Source organism: Eutrigla gurnardus (assembly GCF_963514095.1).
Source record: "Eutrigla gurnardus genome assembly, chromosome: 17".
Taxonomy (NCBI): domain Eukaryota; kingdom Metazoa; phylum Chordata; class Actinopteri; order Perciformes; family Triglidae; genus Eutrigla; species Eutrigla gurnardus.
Genome location: NC_139928.1, coordinates 7244512 through 7264629, shown reverse-complemented (window position 1 = coordinate 7264629; position 20118 = coordinate 7244512). Strand labels below are relative to the sequence as shown.

Sequence of the window (20118 nt, the reverse complement as noted above, 5' to 3'; positions counted from 1 at the left end):
AGGATGTGAAACGGAGGCTAAATGTAAGGCAGAAAGAGCTACCGAATATGTTTCAGTATGCTGAAACATGCAGCTCTAACCATCATATTTGGATGTTTTTCGTGTAATCTTGTGCACAGTGGCACACTGAGAGTTAAATTTTACCTTCTTTTTTTAACACTTTCTAATTTTCAGTTCATACAGCATCCCATCATCACTCCCGCTGTCCCACCTCCTCACCGCCTGCATCTAAATAAATCCCCAAGGCTCTAGAGCCGAGTAGAGTCAACCCTGTCTCCTACTAATTCCCTTCATATATACACTCATAAATGCCAAACGTGTTTGGGAGGAAACACATTTGCTGTATGGATTATGTTCGGTGGCAATGCATCCAGTGTAAGAGGCGTTCAGGTACTTTCCCCAGCCATAACCGAACGATGAGTTACCAAACAAAACAATACAAAGGGGATTGTTTAGGAGGACTGATTGTGGGTGAAGGTTTTTGCAGATATGTTCTCTGAACCCGTTTTGTTCCTCAACAAACCACTAAATCAGAGCTTGTATATTTGATATTAAATTGATTGCATTATGTATTTATTTGAAACGGTGTACATCCTTGGACACGAGACACATAACATTCTGATAATACAAACTGTATGTACTTTTACAAATGAGTGCATTACCACAGATGAAATGGGATTCCTGGCCACCAAGTATATTGATACAAAATAATAATACAAATGATGCGTCTGTGCTGCACGTTCTCTGTTCATGGTTAATCGATTCAATTACAGCAATAATTACCAGATTTGTTGATAATGGAATTGAATGCAGTTTGCAGTTAATCACATTTCTGAAAAGGTCTTCAATTTGATGACATGCCGCATTTTAAAATGAACAGCTTTGATAGCATTAGCACACATTAGTTCATCGAGCGTGTCGTGTGTGTCCATATTTCAGCCTCGCTGCGTCGTCTCAAGCCAAATAAGCAACAAACTGGAAGAATAAGAGACTTGTGGTTGCCTCACAAACAACAAAAAACAATAACTGATATATGAAATAACCTAATTCATCTGAAAGCCGTCAGCCTCAGTCGTACATTGCTGAAAAGCAGCGATTCCCTATCAGTGCACTGATGCAGATCTAATGGCACAAACTGTTAAAAACAGAGAACCGCTGTGTTCATATTTGTCAGAATAAAAATGTTGGTTCAATTCCTCCATCCTCTGCTGATCCAGCCAGTATTTCTGTCTCCTTTCCCTCCCCTCCCTCTCTCTCTCTCTCCCTCCCTCCCTCCCTCTCTGCATCTTTTCCCTCTTTTTTTCATTGTGAACAGCTTACTGCAGTATCCTTAAAGTCCCTGCATGTGTCCTGAGTTGTCCTCTCTTACCCGGCATGCACTGCAGCGATCTGGAGCTCTGTCGGCTCAGGATGGGCGAACACTTTTGATGTCGGGGGAGAGGGAGGGGGAGGAAGGGGGGGGGGGGGGGGGAGGCTGACGCTATGATGCTGCTTTATATACTCCTTTCAATGGTTTCCCTCAGCGCCCACTGCTGTCATCAATTTGAAAAGGGCTTTTTTTCACCCTGCTCTTTTTGCTTTTTTTTTTTTTTTGCTTTTTTTTTTTCATTCTGGCCCTGAAATATCGTCCGTGAGACTGAAAAAAAGGAGAGAGAAAAACTGTGTATTGCTGCAAACAGAGCTGGAAGCCGGCGCATTGTCCTGATGTGACCTACGCTGGCTCGTACAGGCGAAAGCAGAGACTGTCGGCTGAAAGGGAGGTGTGTGTGTGTCTGCGTGTGTGTCTGTGTCGGTCTGTGTGTGTGTCTGCGTGTGTCTGCGTGTGTGTCTGCATGTGTGTCTGCATGTGTGTCTGTGTCGGTCTGTGTGTGTCTGTCTGCGTGTGTGTCGATGTGTGTGTCTGTGAGTGTGTGTGTCGGTGTATGTGTCAGTGTGTGTGAGTGTGTGTGTCTGTGTCGGTGTGTGTGTCTGTGAGTGTGCCGGTGTGTGTGTGTGTGTGTGTCGGTGTGTGTGTCTGTGAGTGTGTGTGTGTGTGTGTCGGTGTCGGTGTGTGTGTCTGTGAGTGTGTCGGTGTGTGTGTCTGTGAGTGTGTCGGTGTGTGTGTGTGTGTCTGTGAGTGTGTGTGTGTCTGTGAGTGTGTCGGTGTGTGTGTCTGTGAGTGTGTCGGTGTGTGTGTGTGTGTGTGTGTCTGTGAGTGTGTGTGTGTGTCTGTGAGTGTGTCGGTGTGTGTGTCTGTGAGTGTGTCGGTGTGTGTGTGTGTGTGTGTCTGTGAGTGTGTCGTGTGTGTGTGAGTGTGCCGGTGTGTGTGTGGGTGTGTGTGTGTGTGTTTGTGTGTGTCGGTGTGTGTGTCTGTGAGTGTGTGTGTGTGTGTGTGTGTGTCTGTGAGTATGTCGGTGTGTGTGTGTGTGTGTGTGTGTGTGTGTGTGTTTGTGTGTGTCGGTGTGTGTGTCTGTGAGTGTGTGTGTGTGTGTGTGTGTGTCTGTGAGTATGTCGGTGTGTGTGTGTGTGTGTGTGTGTGTGTGTGTGTGTCTGTGAGTGTGTGTGTGTCTGTGAGTGTGTCGGTGTGTGTGTGTGTGTGTGTGTGTGTGTGTGTGTGTGTGTCTGTGAGTGTGTGTGTGTCTGTGAGTGTGTCGGTGTGTGTGTGTGTGTGTGTGTGTGTGTGTGTCTGTGAGTGTGTGTGTGTCTGTGAGTGTGTCGGTGTGTGTGTGTGTGTGTGTGTGTGTGTGTAGGACGAGCGATGCATGAAATTTGGATATTTTTCACATCTTTGTTTACAGAAAGCACATTTTTGCACATTTTCTGTATGTTCACATTATGAGCGACACACACACACATTATTGTCTGTTTCTGTGGTAACCTTTCCTCACATTCCTCCTCATCATATCGTACATTTTGGCAATAATTCTGTTAGTGTTGGATTAGTCTGTTAATTGATTAGTAAATCAATCAAGGATTAATCATCAAGAATACTGACATCTGATTCATTGTCGTGTTTTCAGGCAAAATGTTGATTTAGACAAGATTGACCTGATTTTTTTACTTGGTTATTGATGAATCTTTCTCCTTTTTTTTTTTAAATCAACGATTTAGATCACAAATCACAATTACATAATCACACCGACCTCAAGTGAACAAAACAGGCCAATGACACACAAACAAACTACACAGTTCCTGAGAAATATATGTTCTCTTTATTAAAATAATATTCTTTATAATGCCGTCATGGCTCTGCTTTTCAGCTCTTCTAATGTACCTGGATGTACATCGTATGAGTTCACACTGCAATTCATGAGATGATCTGTTCTGTTCCATATTAATTCAAAGGCCAGCACAAACATAGCTGACTAATTCGGATAACTTTGCTCCTTTATATGTAGCATAACTGTATTCCATGTTTCCTTCATAATTCTCACGATCTTGCTTCTTTGTAATAACAGTATCTCATATGACTTCATTGTTTAAACCGTTTTATTTTTACTATGAAGGATTTGTCCTTGAGCAGTCCGAAAACAAACGAATGAAGGAAAGTGTTAATCAATGCCTCTTTAAAATGTCTCGCCTCTTCCATCAACTGTGTAAAACCCGAAGACATTCAGTTTACAGCGATAAAGCAGAGAAGACTATTTCATCTTCACACTTGAATAGTCAGAATCACAAGGGTTGTTTTTCTTTATAGATGACAGAAAAGATCTGTTTGATCAAAGAATTGATTCATGGGTCGACGGGTTCAATGTGAAGATGCAAAATTCAGCTTCTGTTAGTTTTCTCGGTTTTATGGCATTTTCAAGGTTTTGAGCGATTAATCTATTGATTAAAAATGAAACAAAGTATTGTATGTTTCTGATTTGCGAGGTGGACTGGACTCATGCTCTGACGCTCTGTAAGTAAGGGGACCTTAAGTTTGGATTTTTTTTTTAAAAACGTTTTTTTGCTTAGTGTGTAGTTGTCAGCCTAATGAAAATGCTGATCTAAAGCCCTATTAAAGCTAGTAAGGGGACCTTGATTTGTTTCAGTGCACCCATCATACACAAGCCCTTTAAATACAACATTTATCCGGAGCTTTCAAACATCAGTTTTCATGAACAGATGAATTTTGATGGTGACCATTTTATGTGGTTGAAAGCTCTGGTAAAAAAAAAAAAAAAAAAAAACTTCTATGACAATTTGTTGAACATTTCAATGTTTAAGGTTTTTTTTGCAGTACAATATGATGAACGTTGGCGTTATGATGTGACTGAATATGAATATGACTCAGACCTGTAAACGAACCACTGGCTGAAGGCTATTGTCTCCGCTCGACCTCACTCTCTCCCGTCTTGTTTTTTTAGATGCACCAGAGATGCAAAATATTAAAATACATATTGGTAATTGACTGGTTTCACTTCAGCCTCCAGCATATAGTCCTAGCCTTCCGCCTTCCTTCGCTGTAAGGTGAAAATTCAAATTCAAAGCTGTTTGCGATGCTGGAAGTTTAGTTTCGGTCCTGCCTTCATGTTCTTCCTTCCGCTGCTCTGTGTTGCTCAAATGTCAGCTGTGTTATCGAAGCTCTAATGAATTCCTCTGCTTTAAGGTTAATGTTGATACAAACCAAACACTTTCTGCTGCTTCACATTAAAAGTTTCTACTTTAAAGCAGCTAATATATGCGGTTTTTGATTACGTTTACATGCACAACATATCTGTAAAAGATCATATAACCTATAAGCTTTTCATTCCACTAAAATGCCTGTTTGCAGGCAGCCATGCGTTAACATGACACGCCTCCATGAAGAGCGTACAATGGCTTTGCTCTTTAAACAACATTTCCCTGCTTTTCTGACTGCAGTTACGTTGCTCCTGTAAGCGAAAACCGCGTTCCTGTTTTTGTGCGTTTTGCCGCCTTTTCCCGCCATCAACGCCACCCTGAATTGTTCCACCTGTGTCTAATCAACCTGATCTGGTTGTGTATTTAGTCTGCAGGCTTTCCCTCTTTCGTTGTCGGCTCGTCTGAATTTGTTACCAGTGTTCCTCCTCTCATCCCGCCTGTGCTCTTTGTCATTCCAGTTTTTCCTCAGTCTAGATTTTTTCCGCCTCCTTTGTACTTGGTGTTGCCTCAGCCTGCTCCCAAGTTTCATGGGAGTTTTTGTTGGGGTTCTTTAAAGCCTTTTTTCATTTCGGTCCACGCCCTAGAACCCATTTTGGAATATCCAAACAGAATATGCTGTTTACATATCATATTCGGAATAAACAAACCCCTGTATGTGTCCCGTGCAAAACTAAAAGTAAACCGTGACTTTATGGAAATGTAATGTCACGACATCCCGATAATCATCGAAATATGTTTCAAACTCTTAAAATTGAACAAAAACATGTTAAGAAAAAAATCTGATTGTATTGCTTCACAAATGAGACGCATTCTTTTTTTTCCAATGAAGGAAATTCACTACGATGAACTCGAGTGAGAGTTTTGCGATCGGGGATAAAATCCTATCTCGTCTTTTTTCTCCCCAGCAGATCAGTTTTATCGTCTTTCTCGGCGCGTCACTCTGCTTCTGCTGCTGTGCGTGCACATGCACGTGCACAGCGATCACCTCGTTAATTCAGAGCATCGACACAACAAACATTAACAACTGTTTAAACATGCATGTTCTTAATTAACACGGAATGGTGAAACGGATGTTTGGCGAATCATCCCGTAGTAACGAGCGATGCATCAGGCGGCGGTCTGTTAATGTAGCTCATGAATCATGACACATGGCTCTCCCCACAACATGACGGCACACACATTGATAATGAGTCACTGTGCAGTGCGTAAGTAAGAAAAGAGAAGCACAGTGATTGCGTAACTCGGGAGTACAGAGCTGTGATTCCGAAACCACCATCACCAGTTTTGCATTTGCTCCCAGTGCTTCGTCACGGGCCTCTCTGGGTGGAGCTGTGTGGTTTTCCTTGGACACCGTCCTGGACTGTGGCGCTGGCCTCGGGTCATAATGACTTCCACTTTTGCACGTTTTTGGTCTTTTTTTCTCCGTTGTGAAACGCCAAAGAAAAGGACATTAAATTGGTAGACATGAATAGAAAACAAATGTTTCTTGTTTGTTTTCCAACCAGCAATGGAAAGGTCTCCAGACTAAAGCCAGAGTTCTTCAGCGGTTATTGATGAGTAGTTACCACAAAGTCAGCTGCTGCCAGTCACCAAGCCAATTTATGACATTATGTGATATTGTTTTAAGCATCCATTACCCACTCTTTTACTTTTTTTTAATCACGATACTCTCTTTTCATTTTCAAAATTCGCCCCATCTCACGTGTTTATGTTGCTCCACAGAAGAATGTCTCATGTATGTATTTATGTGATTTGACAGAAGAGGGGAAACGCTGCAGCCACGCAGCGTACTTTCAACACTTTGTAACCTGCAGTGCTTTTAGACAGTGTTTTCTCCCAAAAAACCCACAAAGGCATGTCAGGTGCCTGAAGCGCAACAACAGCAGAAAAAAAGAATCTAGTTGTAAACAAGTTGGATAGAGGCGCCTCTCACTGCAGTAAAAAGTAACGGGGGTGATCATCCCCGGAGCAACTGGAGCTAATGTGAGCGGATTCAACAGAAACGCCGCAGTGTGACCCCCCCCCAAACAGGAATCGTTTGTGCCTGAGCCTTAAAAGCAAGTGGGAGCAGATCTTGCATTCTTTCTGGGAGTTAGTGGTGAATTAATTGGGAGTACAAAGGTACTAATCACGCTGGACACATGAAGTGGGGACTCACCAGTTAGGATCACAGGCAAAAGAAAGCCCTGCATTCATTAAGTTTTCCAAAGAGCGCTTGACCCCCCCCCCCCCCCCCCCCCCCCTGGAAAATACTGAGGAGGAGCTCTGCCTCACCCAGCCTTAACTTAACCATTTACAACCGTTAGCATCCAGCCTGCCGCACTAACACCGAAGTGTTTTTTCCTCCAGGATCGGGGCCAAAAGTCCTATTAGCTCACTTTTCTCCCGTCTGAACCATTCATACTTCCAGCTCACTGTACTGGCAAAGATGAAGAATATCAACCAAAGTGGATGCTGAATACGTGCGTCACATTGTCAAATATAACTCAAATCACCATGGAAACTGAGTAACAGAGTATATTGGTGGGTGTTTTTTTTTTTCTTTTTTTCTTTTCATCTCTCTCCTTGTGTCTCTCTTTGCAAAATAAATAAATATATATTGCTGGGTGATAGCATCACTGTCTGAACATATTCTGAAGCAGCTGCTTGTTAAGTTGGAATCAAGAACATACATGTATTTGTCATTTATACTGTCATACTGTGTGCTTTGAAAATTCATTACTGATATCTAGTTATGTTGCAACAAGCCGTGTCAAATCCATTTATTTGATGATGCTGCTAAACTACTCCACAGAGAAGGACTTCATTCCTTGTTACCTGGCCGAATACAGAGTCATAGATTGCATTTGAGGCTGAAAAAGGAATAAAGTGTCAATCTACTATATATAGTATTTGCTGATTTATAATGTAATATGTTCATAACTAGCACATTTTCAGATTTCACATTAAACATTGTTTGTTATTTTGCAGACTTAAGCAGGGCAACTCTTTGCAGGATACGTTTGGAAATGCATTCTTTCCTCTAGTTAAGTGTTTTTCACAACCCAATTTGGTGCATTTCAAAGCCACTGTCCACAGTGTGTAAAAGTAAAACATGCCCGCTGTGGATTCTTAAAGGGCCCCGTGGAGTTTTCTTCTACACAAACAAGTTATATTTATATTCAGTGGCAAACATCATTTGCAAAAGCCTTCTTTTTGTAAGCGTTTGAAATCCAGCATTGTTTACATCCATGGTTTCTAGCTAGCAGATTAATCTGCATATCTCGGGGTGTTACCGCCACCTGTTGATCAGTGGAACAGTGTGACATCATCATCGACTGTGCAGCACAACCCGCGTGCACGTGTTTGTCGTCGTGTGTGTGCACGAGGTAAAGAAATGAGCTACTTCCTGAGGTCTACTAGAGGTCCATTGGGATCACATACAGTAAAGCCTGCTGGATCTCCGTGTTGCTTATTTGTGACTGATGTACTTTATACTGTATGCATTGGCTAGGAATTGTGATTTAATCTCCACAATGACAGTTAATATAATATTTATATATTTATTATTTATTATTTATTTATATAGCACTGTCTCTACATGTCAGCCCTGTGATAGACTGGTTACCTGTCTGTCTCTACATGTCAGCCCTGTGATAGACTGGTTACCTGTCTGTCTCTACATGTCAGCCCTGTGATAGACTGGTTACCTGTCTGTCGCTACATGTCAGCCCTGTGATAGACTGGTTACCTGTCTGTTTCTACATGTCTCCCTGTGATAGACTGGTTACCTGTCTGTTTCTACATGTATCCCTGTGATAGACTGGTTACCTGTCTGTCTCTACATGTCTCCCTGTGATAGACTGGTTACCTGTCTGTCTCTACATGTCTCCCTGTGATAGACTGGTTACCTGTCTGTCTCTACATGTCAGCCCTGTGATAGACTGGTTACCTGTCTGTCTCTACATGTCGGCCCTGTGATAGACTGGTTACCTGTCTGTCTCTACATGTCGGCCCTGTGATAGACTGGTTACCTGTCTGTCTCTACATGTCAGCCCTGTGATAGACTGGTTACCTGTCTGTCTCTACATGTCAGCCCTGTGATAGACTGGTTACCTGTCTGTCTCTTCAGCCCTGTGATAGACTGGTTATCTGTCTGTCTCTACATGTCAGCCCTGTGATAGACTGGTTACCTGTCTGTCTCTTCAGCCCTGTGATAGACTGGTTATCTGTCTGTCTCTACATGTCAGCCCTGTGATAGACTGGTTACCTGTCTGTCTCTACATGTCAGCCCTGTGATAGACTGGTTACCTGTCTGTCTCTACATGTCAGCCCTGTGATAGACTGGTTACCTGTCTGTCTCTACATGTCAGCCCTGTGATAGACTGGTTACCTGTCTGTCTCTACATGTCAGCCCTGTGATAGACTGGTTACCTGTCTGTCTCTTCAGCCCTGTGATAGACTGGTTATCTGTCTGTCTCTACATGTCAGCCCTGTGATAGACTGGTTACCTGTCTGTCTCTACATGTCAGCCCTGTGATAGACTGGTTACCTGTCTGTCTCTACATGTCAGCCCTGTGATAGACTGGTTACCTGTCTGTCTCTTCAGCCCTGTGATAGACTGGTTATCTGTCTGTCTCTACATGTCAGCCCTGTGATAGACTGGTTACCTGTCTGTCTCTACATGTCAGCCCTGTGATAGACTGTTTACCTGTCTGTCTCTACATGTCAGCCCTGTGATAGACTGGTTACCTGTCTGTCTCTACATGTCAGCCCTGTGATAGACTGGTTACCTGTCTGTCTCTACATGTCAGCCCTGTGATAGACTGGTTACCTGTCTGTCTCTACATGTCAGTCCTGTGATAGACTGGTTACCTGTCTAGGGTGAGCCCTGCCTTCGCCCAATGTCAGCTGGGATCGGCTCCAGCCTGCGACCCTGAATTAAGGATACGCGCAGTACTCGAGTTGAGGGGGGATGCGGGGGGATGGCATCCCCCCTGATTTTTTTTTACAACTCGACTACAGCCCAACTGGCAGTTTACTAGCTGCCAGTATAACAGAGAGAGTGCTACAGCTGGAAGGCGACCCGTTGCTGTGGGTTTTAACAGCTTGGCCATTCATCATCACCACAGCTGGGTCCGTGTGGGAAACGCAGCTAACGCTAGCTTTCTCTCTATGATGCGAGTTCATTGCTGAGGAACTCTGGGAAGTCGGCAGCAACACTTAAACAACGTCTGCCAGCTCGCAGTGTTCTGTCGTCGTAATGGTGCAACGGCCGCTCCGGCACAAGGTTGTTGCCGTGGTTTCACCATCACAACTGATGACGGCCATGGCCGCAAAAATAAAGCAATAAAGCGGGCGATCCTGTAATGAGTGGGAAATGAGATATAAATGGTATATTGTAGAAGTGTTGACGGGGAGCCGGAATCAGAAGTGAGCCTGAACCAGCTGAGACCGCTGCTGCAAACTAATGAATGCAAAGGAGACCTGGAGAGAATATGAACAAGCAAAATATGTAAATTGGCATTCCACACAAATAGGACTTGATTATGTTGTACTGTGGATAGACGGTATTATTAAAGCAATAATTCAGATGAAAAGCGCCGGAGTTGCATATGTGTGTGCTTGTATGTGTGTTGAAGAGTGTGTTAAAGAGTGCCACGGAAAGAGCACGGGGGGAGGGGAAGCGTTCCCATTAGAGTGCCCATTAAGTCTGATTACAAGTGATTGCCGTCTATCGGAGAGATGACCGGCCCATTAATGATATAAACAAATGCTTTCCTTTCTCACTCTCATCATAATCAAACCAACTCCGGGTTTTTTTCTCTCCTTCTTCCCTCGAGATATCAACATGAACTTTGCATAACATCCAATGATTTCTGGCAAAACACCAGGCGTACAGTCCAACCAAAGCATTTCTGCTTTCCTGCACATGTTGTTTTGTCACTGTTGGTTTATTTATGGCTGATTTCCTCCCCAAACGTCTTTCTTAACTTCAGGCGCCGACACACACAATAAGATATATATGAGGGTCCAAAAGGGAAAAGTAATTCATACTGGGATAACTTCACCCGTAACGCAGCGTGGGGGAAGTATTTGTGGCTGCAACCACATGTGGCAACTACCGGAGGTTACTTTAAAGCCGCTGTGGGAGTTGCTGTGTCGAGGGCTAGTGTTGCATATAGGTCATCTTAGCCGGATGTAGTGATCTGACTACATCCTGCCACACAACAGGCGTTAAAACTGCTGTTGTTGCTTCACTGTGCTTCCTTGAAATGTCTCCTGCTGACTTATGGGTTCAAAGAAACGATGAGCGTCAGGGTTCTTTTTTTTTTTTTTAAGTGACCCTTACGTTTTCAGATGGCTCGGGTTCATTTTTAATGCTATGGCAACATGTTCGCGACGGTTTCTGACCTTCCTGACGACCGTCGCCGGACTGTGATTTCCATGCCAGTTGCTCGTTAGCCTGACTTGGCTCTGTCTGTGTGTGTTTTCGTAGGTGTTTCTCTGGGGGAGCTCAGCAGCTCCTCAGGGCTGCCTGGAGTCAGACTTCACCACTTCCTCTGGTAAGTTAAATTCTACATACAGCAGAGTGCTGCAGCGTCTGATACTGTTTCTCTCCCCTAGACCTCCCTGCTGTGCTCAAGACACACACACACACACACACACACACACACACAGAAAAACAGTGTCTCTAGCAGTTGCGTGAAGTAAATGTAATGAAGCTCAGATCTGGGTGCTGGTTTAATGTGTATGTGGCAGCCTGGCGATCCGTTCTGCTTACTCTGCTTCTTGTCTGTGGGAGTGACAGCTGCAGACTGTGCATGTGCTTCTGTAGGTGGTGTCATAGAGGTGATGTTACCACATCACAAGCATTTATGCATCATTTTTAGCCAACATTTCTCCACCTCCATGTTGGTTTAAATGTTAATTCTTCAAATATCCATTTAGCGGCTGTGCTCTGGAGCTTTCGGGCTTATCTCATGGTTTTCATCAAGTGGTGTTTGTCCAGATGCCTTGGAATCGTAGATTTTTTCTCAAATTGGGAAATCTCAGTTTCACAATGCAATCACACCCCCCAGAGTTTTACATGAATCATTTTTAAAGGCTTTCCTCTGGGTCTGACCCAAAGCAAACACAGAAAGTAGCTCACTGGCAGCTAGCGGTTAGCCATAATAGCCTTTACAGTTAGAAACCACATGAGAACCACAAATGCACGTGAACACACTTAACGTTATCAAATCCAAATTCTCCTGTGTGGTTTTTATCTCAAGTCCTGGTTCCAGTATGATATGCTGGCGTATCATACAGTAGCAGGATATGTTTGTTTGAGTCCGGAGCAGTCTTGCACCACAGATATGTTCAAAAATGTTGTTGGACTCAAAAACACAATGGGCGTTCTGTTCTCCAAACTCCAATCAAAGGGCCACACCCACAGTTTGACTGTCACATGGGAGCATTAGAGCAGAACGGCCCTTATAGGCTCAAGCTGCTGTTCATTGAAGACTGTGAAAGTCTGAAATAAATGTAAGAAAATTAGAAACAAAAGGGTCACGTAAAATACACACAAATGACGATGTAAAATGATATACATAATGATACAATATGACACAATATATGAGAAATATAAAAAATGTGTGCATCAGATACAACCACAGTGCAAACAAGCAAACAAATAATCCTGAGAGGTGTATTCGATAATAAGGATATTTCTTGAAATGTATAAATGCAGTATTTTTGGTGTGTGTGGAGTGAATTATTGTACGTTTTATTATATATCATTATTGCACATATGAGTAATCAGTAGCCGCAGATGGCTGACAGAAGTCCAAAGGGCCCATCTATTGACAAAGGAGGTTCTGACACTCTGAGGGAGGAGATGGAAAGTTTGATGGCCTCAGGCGGGGTGTTCTTAGCCGAGGCCAGCACACTTGTAGTCCTCCTGGAGGTTCCACGCTGGCCTCTTGGATGGAAACGGAGGTCGCCGGTGCCTCGGCCCTACTCAGATCCACAATCGGCTCCTTTGTCTTTGTCATGTTGCGCCGCAGATGGTTCCGCCGCTCTGCATCCGGCCTCCTCACCAATACATCCAGCTGTAGCGCTCACATCAGAACGCTTCTGAAGATGGCAGCACGCCGTGTGTCAGTTGAAGTCCATGGTGTAGAGGGACAAAAGGTTGTAGACTAGGTGAAGACGAACAGCCCGGCCGCGCCGCTCAGAGGGGATGTCGGAGAGAAAACAACAAAAGGCACACAAGAAATGGGGGAAAATGTGTAAATGTAATGATGAAAACTCGGATGCCGAATATCACCCGTGAGTCTGCGGGTGGCGGGGAGCTCCGGCTGTCGGCCATTCGTCACGACTGTGTTGTCGCTGCTGGCCTTGGTAGCGCTGCATGGATTGTTGGCTGTAATACTAGCGGTGCATTTTTTGGGCTCCCGGCCTCCAGTGATGGATCACGCTCATGACTGCACAGTGTAACAGGAACACGGTGGCGTTCCCAAAGCCCACCAGATAGCTCCCGTGTATCAGTCATCCTCTTGACATTGTCCTGTGTGTGTGTGTGTGTGTGTGTGTGTGTGTGTGTGTGTGTGTGTGTGTGTGTGTGTGTGTGTGTGTGTGTGTGTGTGTGTGTGTGTGTGTGTGTGTGTGTGTTTTTCCCGGCAGCGAGAGAACTTAATGTAATATGATAAGTGCACCGGAGACACAGACACAAAGTCATTCGGTTGATTCTTCTAAAGCTTGAATTCTTTAATGAAAACACCATCTGCTGTCCTCTTTTTGATGCTGGTTGCCATGATGACGCACCTGTATCACGTTGCACGGTGTGATGCTGCTTCATAAATTAAGTATTAGAATGCTCGGGTCACAATGGTCAGCGGATCGAGATCCACTCTTATCTGAATGCCACCTCAGATAAGATGCATTTTGGTCAAAAGCGGCGATTAATGTTTACCGATTGACGATGCAAGCAGTGAGGTTATTAGGGCTGTTAGGGGGCTTGCATGTGGACTCGGATGAGACTCGGATGACAGTAACTGTAGCAAATAACTGTCTTGGAATAAAAAGTAGACACAGAAAAGTAAAATGCGTTGAAAGTATATGTGTGTGTGTGTGTGTGTATATATATATATATATATATATATATATATATATATATATATAAATTTTACACCACTAAATATGCCGAAGAAACATTCGGTCAGATACTGTCAGCAGCCCACATAGGGAAATTCTGTGTGATATTTTTTATTTATTTATAAAACCTTCTACACCATTGTTTGCAGAACACTGTCAAAGATTTCACCACCATTTAAATAACCCAAAACATCGCCAACTCAAGCACTGCCTAATATTTCACAATTATATTTCCTCCTTGGAACCCACAAAGCTCCACTTCATGGCCAGAAGTCTCCGAGGGCATGTGATGACATTAAAGTGATTTCCTTTTGTTGCAGAAGGCCATTCAATAAGGCCCCAAGCCTGGAAAAGGCCTCTTGTATTCATTTGTTTTAAGTCTGGTGAGATCTGTAAGGGGCCCGGTGCGGATGTACAACATTAACTTTTTTTTTTTTTTACATTCACTTATTTTGCAATAACAAAATTAGATTTCTTCTATGAGACCAAAGTTAATCTTCAAAAAGGAATTATACATTCAAAATGCTTCTTCGACTTCAGAGCCAGCAATGATTTATCAAAGGGGCCAACCGAGATAAGGCTGTTCCTCCCGGGCCGGCCCTTTGGATCGTGCTTAAAGGGTGGAAAGTCTTTTTCAAACACAACTCTATTTTCCCGTATCTTTACGTCCAAAGTGAGTGATGTAGCAAAACATATCAAATTGACCACAGAACTAAAATTACATGAAATATATTAATATCTGTATCTTTTGTGCACTGTATAGATTTTCAGGGATCGGTACTTTACTAAAATATATATTTTTTTTCGACAGCTTTAAAACAAATCTGTACTTTCTAAACCCCACATTTTCAGAAACAGGGTCGTTACTCTAGTTTTTTAGAATGATCAATTATTATTTTTCTTATGACCATGATGCAAGGTTCACTTACCGCGCGAAAAAAAAAAGCAGCCACTAGAAATGACCTTCATAGGGATTTCAGTTTCTACTTTGAGTACGTTTTCCCTTTTACTTAAGTAAAGAAGTTGAATCAGTACTTCTACTTCCACCAAAGTCTCTTTGAACACAAGTCTCTGTACTTCTACTTGAGTACAGGATGACCTTTGACCCCCTGACTCTGACTGACTTGTGCTGATAATCATGAACGTTTGAAGGCTGGTTATGCTATCAGACATAGGGAAATCCTGTGTGTATACTTAAATGAATTATCAATAATAATATAATATGTGGTTTTTATTTCACATCTGTTAAAGTTGCCACACATTTCAGCATGAAGGAGGTTTTGAAAGTGTGGGAAACCCTGTTTGTGTGTTTCATCACGAGTGTTCCTTCCTCGAGCTAAACTTTACATCTCCGAAGTCGAACATTTACAAGCAACGGGTTCACTGAGCATCTGTGTGAGGACGTGGCGAGACCTTTGACCCAGTTGTTGATGTATGAATTGTTGCTGGTTGGATGCTAAACAATACAGTCAGAAAAGCGCTCGTCTAGTCCCAAAGTCGAGGACGTCGATACGAGTGTGTTTTTCATTAGCTTTATGTCAGACTCCAGGAATGTTGACATGCCTCGAGCTTCAGCGTGGTTCTGATGACTCGTGTTCCCGCGCCTGCCCTCTCCGAGATCTGCTGCCCTCCTTTGTGTTGGCAAACGCTTTTATAGGCGAGCGCTGACATTTGAGGAAAGCGTGTAAAACGAACTAATAGAGGGCGTCATTAGGAAATGATCAGAGGCTGTGAAGGTCTTCGTCTGTGTGTTTGTACGCTGTCGTAGTAAAATGATCCGCGGCGCTCAAGTCGAACGATGGTTCACGGAAGTAAATTCACTTATTCCTTGAATGCTAGCAATGAAGAAAAATAAATACAGCGTCTGTGAGCTTCAGCATTTCCTGTTTTCTCAAATCTTGTGTACAATTTCCGAGCGGCTGCAGGAACAGGTGGGGTAATGCATTTCAAGAGGGCGTGCTGGCGAGTTTACATTTCTTTGTCATACCGTCATGTTTGTTATATTTGACACAACAAAGTACAGTACATACTGTTCTTGCACCTCTCGTTGTGCAGGATGTGGTCGTTGTTTTGGCGGAGGAATCATGTGTGCCAGTGTAGAGGAGGAAGTGCTCACCCGCAGCCTATACAGCGAGTATAGGACGCTGCAAACTTCCAAGCACACAGAGTCTGTTGTGTGTTTGCGATTTGTCAGACGTGGAATCCGGGAAAACAAACAAGGAGGGCGAATTTGGTTAAGGGTTTGACTTTCTGACTGCAGATCAAAATGGGTTTTGATTCGACTCCAGTTGTGGCTCAAAGAAATCAGAGTGGGACAGACAGCAGTTTTTGAGCTGCTGCCAGCACAATCTGGAAGTTGGTGGCTTTGGCGACCCCCCAAGTCTTCGGGGTGGAAGTGTTTTACATCATCAGTGTCAAGGACAGTTCATGCCAAAGCTTAGTCACTGACTTCAACAACACTACACTAATGACTCACTTAGTATTTGGGCTTTTCCCTCTTTCTCAACCTTTGTCCCCGCTGGTTATCGTACACACAGTCAGACTATCATCCAGATCAGATAAACACACAGCAAACCTGCAGGTGGACAAAACAAATCAACTGCTTAGAATTGATCGTTTAGCCAGTTTTCACCTTTAAAGTATTAAAAAAAAACTTTGAAAACTAAAGTTTCTCTGATTTGTTGTACATCGCCTTTGTATGTTTATACCTGTCAGTTCTACTTCTTGCAGTATTGGTACTTTTTTACTACTTACTTCCCTATATGACTGAAGCCGAGTTGGTGCATAAAAAAGGCAGCAGTTTGCGGTTTGTGATGTGGAATCGAGGCCAGCTTGCATGTTAGCTCATACACACACGCCGCCGCGTACAACGCCATGACGCGTCACAGTCACAGAGCAAACAGCCGGCTGCAAGTGTAAATCGCTCAGCATCATGGCTCAGCACTTTCTCATCAAGAGAAAATGTGGGTTTTTTCAGAACACCATATGCGCCGCTGGCTTTTTCCAGGATAGTCGAGGGTAAAAAAATATGTGCACAAGCAGGGAAGATGTGAGACGCACCTGGAGCACTTCTGCGTTTTCAGAGACGGGGACGAAACCCTGGAGGCTTTCTATTAGTTTGATACATTCTGTTGAAATGGGGAGAAATTAGATATATTTTTTCTGTTAGGTGACCTTGGTTTGGCGTCCTCTGTCCTTAGTATAACCGCACAAAATGTTGGATTAACACCGCCATGCCTCGCACTATGCCAGCCCCTTCTACATAGAAAATAAAGGAACATTATTCATTATCCGTGCAAATTGGTATCAACTCAAATTTTTCCAACTTCAGATCGGCTGCATAGTTAACTTTAATGTGCATCTTCAAAGAAAGTCCCTGCAAAGAAAGCACAGAATAAAGGCGTGAAGTTATCTAGCGGTCTAGCCAAAGCCACAGAGAGTTCAACCTAGTTTCTGTGTTTTTAAAGTATCGAGGAAAAAAAAAACCCTTAGATGGAGCGAGCAGGGAAGGGAGAATGTGGACTGGTGTGACCCTGCTCTCTGCCACTGCAGCTAATTTACGCCTGCGGTGGAAGTCCATTATTGTCACTTTTGTTTATTTGGGACACTAATGTGCAGAAATGGCAATTAGAGAGCCAACAAAAAGCATTCAGCTGTATGATTTGTTCCCCCTTCCAAAATAAATTGCCATCTGTAAACGTCCTATCTGATGAAATTGTCCTGAAATGCCTCGCTCTGAGCTCCTGCAGTAGGTGTTACCGTTGGATACCGTTTTACTCTCAAACTAAAACACCAACTTTGCATGAACAAAATGCAAATAAAGTTTGAGACGGTTTGTGTTCAAAGCGTCTGCACTGCTAGAATGCCTCCGAGGCCTGGAGGGGCGTGAATCTCTCGTGGTTGAGTTCCAGACTTTTGAGTCATTAAAGCGCTGTTAGAGAAGCCAACTATCACTGCCAGCAACATTTTTCCAAAGTAATATTCACCTAGCTTAAATATCAGTTGTGTACATCACTAACAGCAGTCGATGATTACACTTGATAATGCTGTAGAAACTAGATCACAGTTTAAATCAGTTCAAATTCGGCCTCATCGCCATGGCAATGGCAGCTGTGGCTGAAGGGGATTGGAGCATTTAAAGCTACCTCATGCAGCCCGTTGTCTGAGGAATTAAGTTTATATTGGACAATTTGTCACTCTGGTGCCAATGTTAAGTGCCAAAGCATGAAGTAGCACGCCAAGTGTTACTTGAAATATCCGTCCTTTTCATTCACTGTTAACTATTATCTTTAACCTTCATGTGCTCAAATTGCCCAATCCATAGCCATTCTTTAGCCATAGTTCAATTTTAACCGGTCAAACTATACTTGCCATGAGCAGTAGAAAGGGATTTTTCTTCTTTTTTTTTAAACGAATTGGGTTTTTAATAATCATCCAATAGAAGTTCTTGTCTGGTGAAAGGATTTAACTGAAGAAAATAAATCATCATTTCCCAGGAACTTAAGTTGGAATCATTGAAACTGGTGGCCATAACATAAACCTGTATTTCCTGAAAATGATCTATGATGACAAACGATAAACATCACCTTCAAATTGGAATTTACAGTCTTAAAACGGGCTGGTCTCCTAATTCTAATCCTAATTACAGACAAAGAAACCGCATTGTCAATTACCTTTCAAGGGAAATGATTTTCCTCCAAGATCACATGTGATTTTACTGTTTCACATGTAAATTTCTCATCAAAGTCAAACAAATACAGGACTTTCACCCAGGACACCACTGTTGGTGACCCACGTGAAATGAAAAGTAAACATTGACTTATTTTATGTGTGGAATGTAAGTTCCCTAACCATGTAGTCTTTGAGAAGTCATTGATTCTCTCCCATGTAGCAACTATGTTCAAAAGTTTATTTCACAAGATAATTTAATACAAGTGTCTCTCAGCTTGGGCCGCACGGTGGTGTAGTGGGTAGCACTATTGTCTCTATTGGGGATAGGTTAACTGACTGGTTGTCTGTCTCTACATGTCAGATAGACTGGTTACCTGTCTGTCTCTACATGTCAGATAGACTGGTTACCTGTCTGTCTCTACATGTCAGCCATCTGATAGACTGGTTACCTGTCTGTCTCTACATGTCGGCCCTGTGATAGACTGGTTACCTGTCTGTCTCTACATGTCAGCCCTGTGATAGACTGGTTACCTGTCTGTCTCTACATGTCGGCCCTGTGATAGACTGGTTACCTGTCTGTCTCTACATGTCAGCCCTCTGATAGACTGGTTACCTGTCTGTCTCTACATGTCAGCCCTGTGATAGACTGGTTACCTGTCTGTCTCTACATGTCAGCCCTGTGATAGACTGGTTACCTGTCTGTCTCTACATGTCAGCCCTGTGATAGACTGGTTACCTGTCTGTCTCTACATGTCAGCCCTCTGATAGACTGGTTACCTGTCTGTCTCTACATGTCAGCCCTGTGATAGACTGGTTACCTGTCTGTCTCTACATGTCAGCCCTGTGATAGACTGGTTACCTGTCTGTCTCTACATGTCAGCCATGTGATAGACTGGTTACCTGTCTGTCTCTACATGTCGGCCCTGTGATAGACTGGTTACCTGTCTGTCTCTACATGTCGGCCCTGTGATAGACTGGTTACCTGTCTGTCTCTACATGTCGGCCCTCTGATAGACAGGTTACCTGTCTGTCTCTACATGTCAGCCCTGTGATAGACTGGCGACCTGTCTGTCTCTACATGTCAGCCCTGTGATAGACTGGTTACCTGTCTGTCTCTACATGTCAGCCCTGTGATAGACTGGTTACCTGTCTGTCTCTACATGTCTCCCTGTGATAGACTGGTTACCTGTCTGTCTCTACATGTCAGCCCTGTGATAGACTGGTTACCTGTCTGTCTCTACATGTCAGCCCTGTGATAAACTGGTGACCTGTCTGTCTCTACATGTCAGCCCTGTGATAGACTGGTTACCTGTCTGTCTCTACATGTCGGCCCTGTGATAGACTGGATACCTGTCTGTCTCTACATGTCAGCCCTGTGATAGACTGGTTACCTGTCTGTCTCTACATGTCAGCCCTGTGATAGACTGGTTACCTGTCTGTCTCTACATGTCAGCCCTGTGATAGACTGGTTACCTGTCTGTCTCTACATGTCAGCCCTGTGATAAACTGGTGACCTGTCTGTCTCTACATGTCAGCCCTGTGATAGACTGGTTACCTGTCTGTCTCTACATGTCAGCCCTGTGATAGACTGGTTACCTGTCTGTCTCTACATGTCGGCCCTGTGATAGACTGGTTACCTGTCTGTCTCTACATGTCAGCCCTGTGATAGACTGGTTACCTGTCTGTCTCTACATGTCGGCCCTGTGATAGACTGGTTACCTGTCTGTCTCTACATGTCAGCCCTGT

At 43.5% G+C, this 20118-nt stretch overlaps 1 protein-coding gene across 3 annotated transcripts in view; it reads left to right on the top strand.

The window, feature by feature from the left end:
* Window positions 1–20118, top strand: part of thrb (thyroid hormone receptor beta) — a 92571-nt gene that overhangs the window by 45800 nt on the left and 26653 nt on the right. For all 3 annotated transcript variants that reach the window (XM_084032210.1, XM_084032209.1, XM_084032211.1), the window contains exon 2: window positions 11063–11129. The gene's annotated coding sequence lies outside the window, so the exon portion shown is untranslated. The remainder of the gene's footprint in view (window positions 1–11062; window positions 11130–20118) is intronic.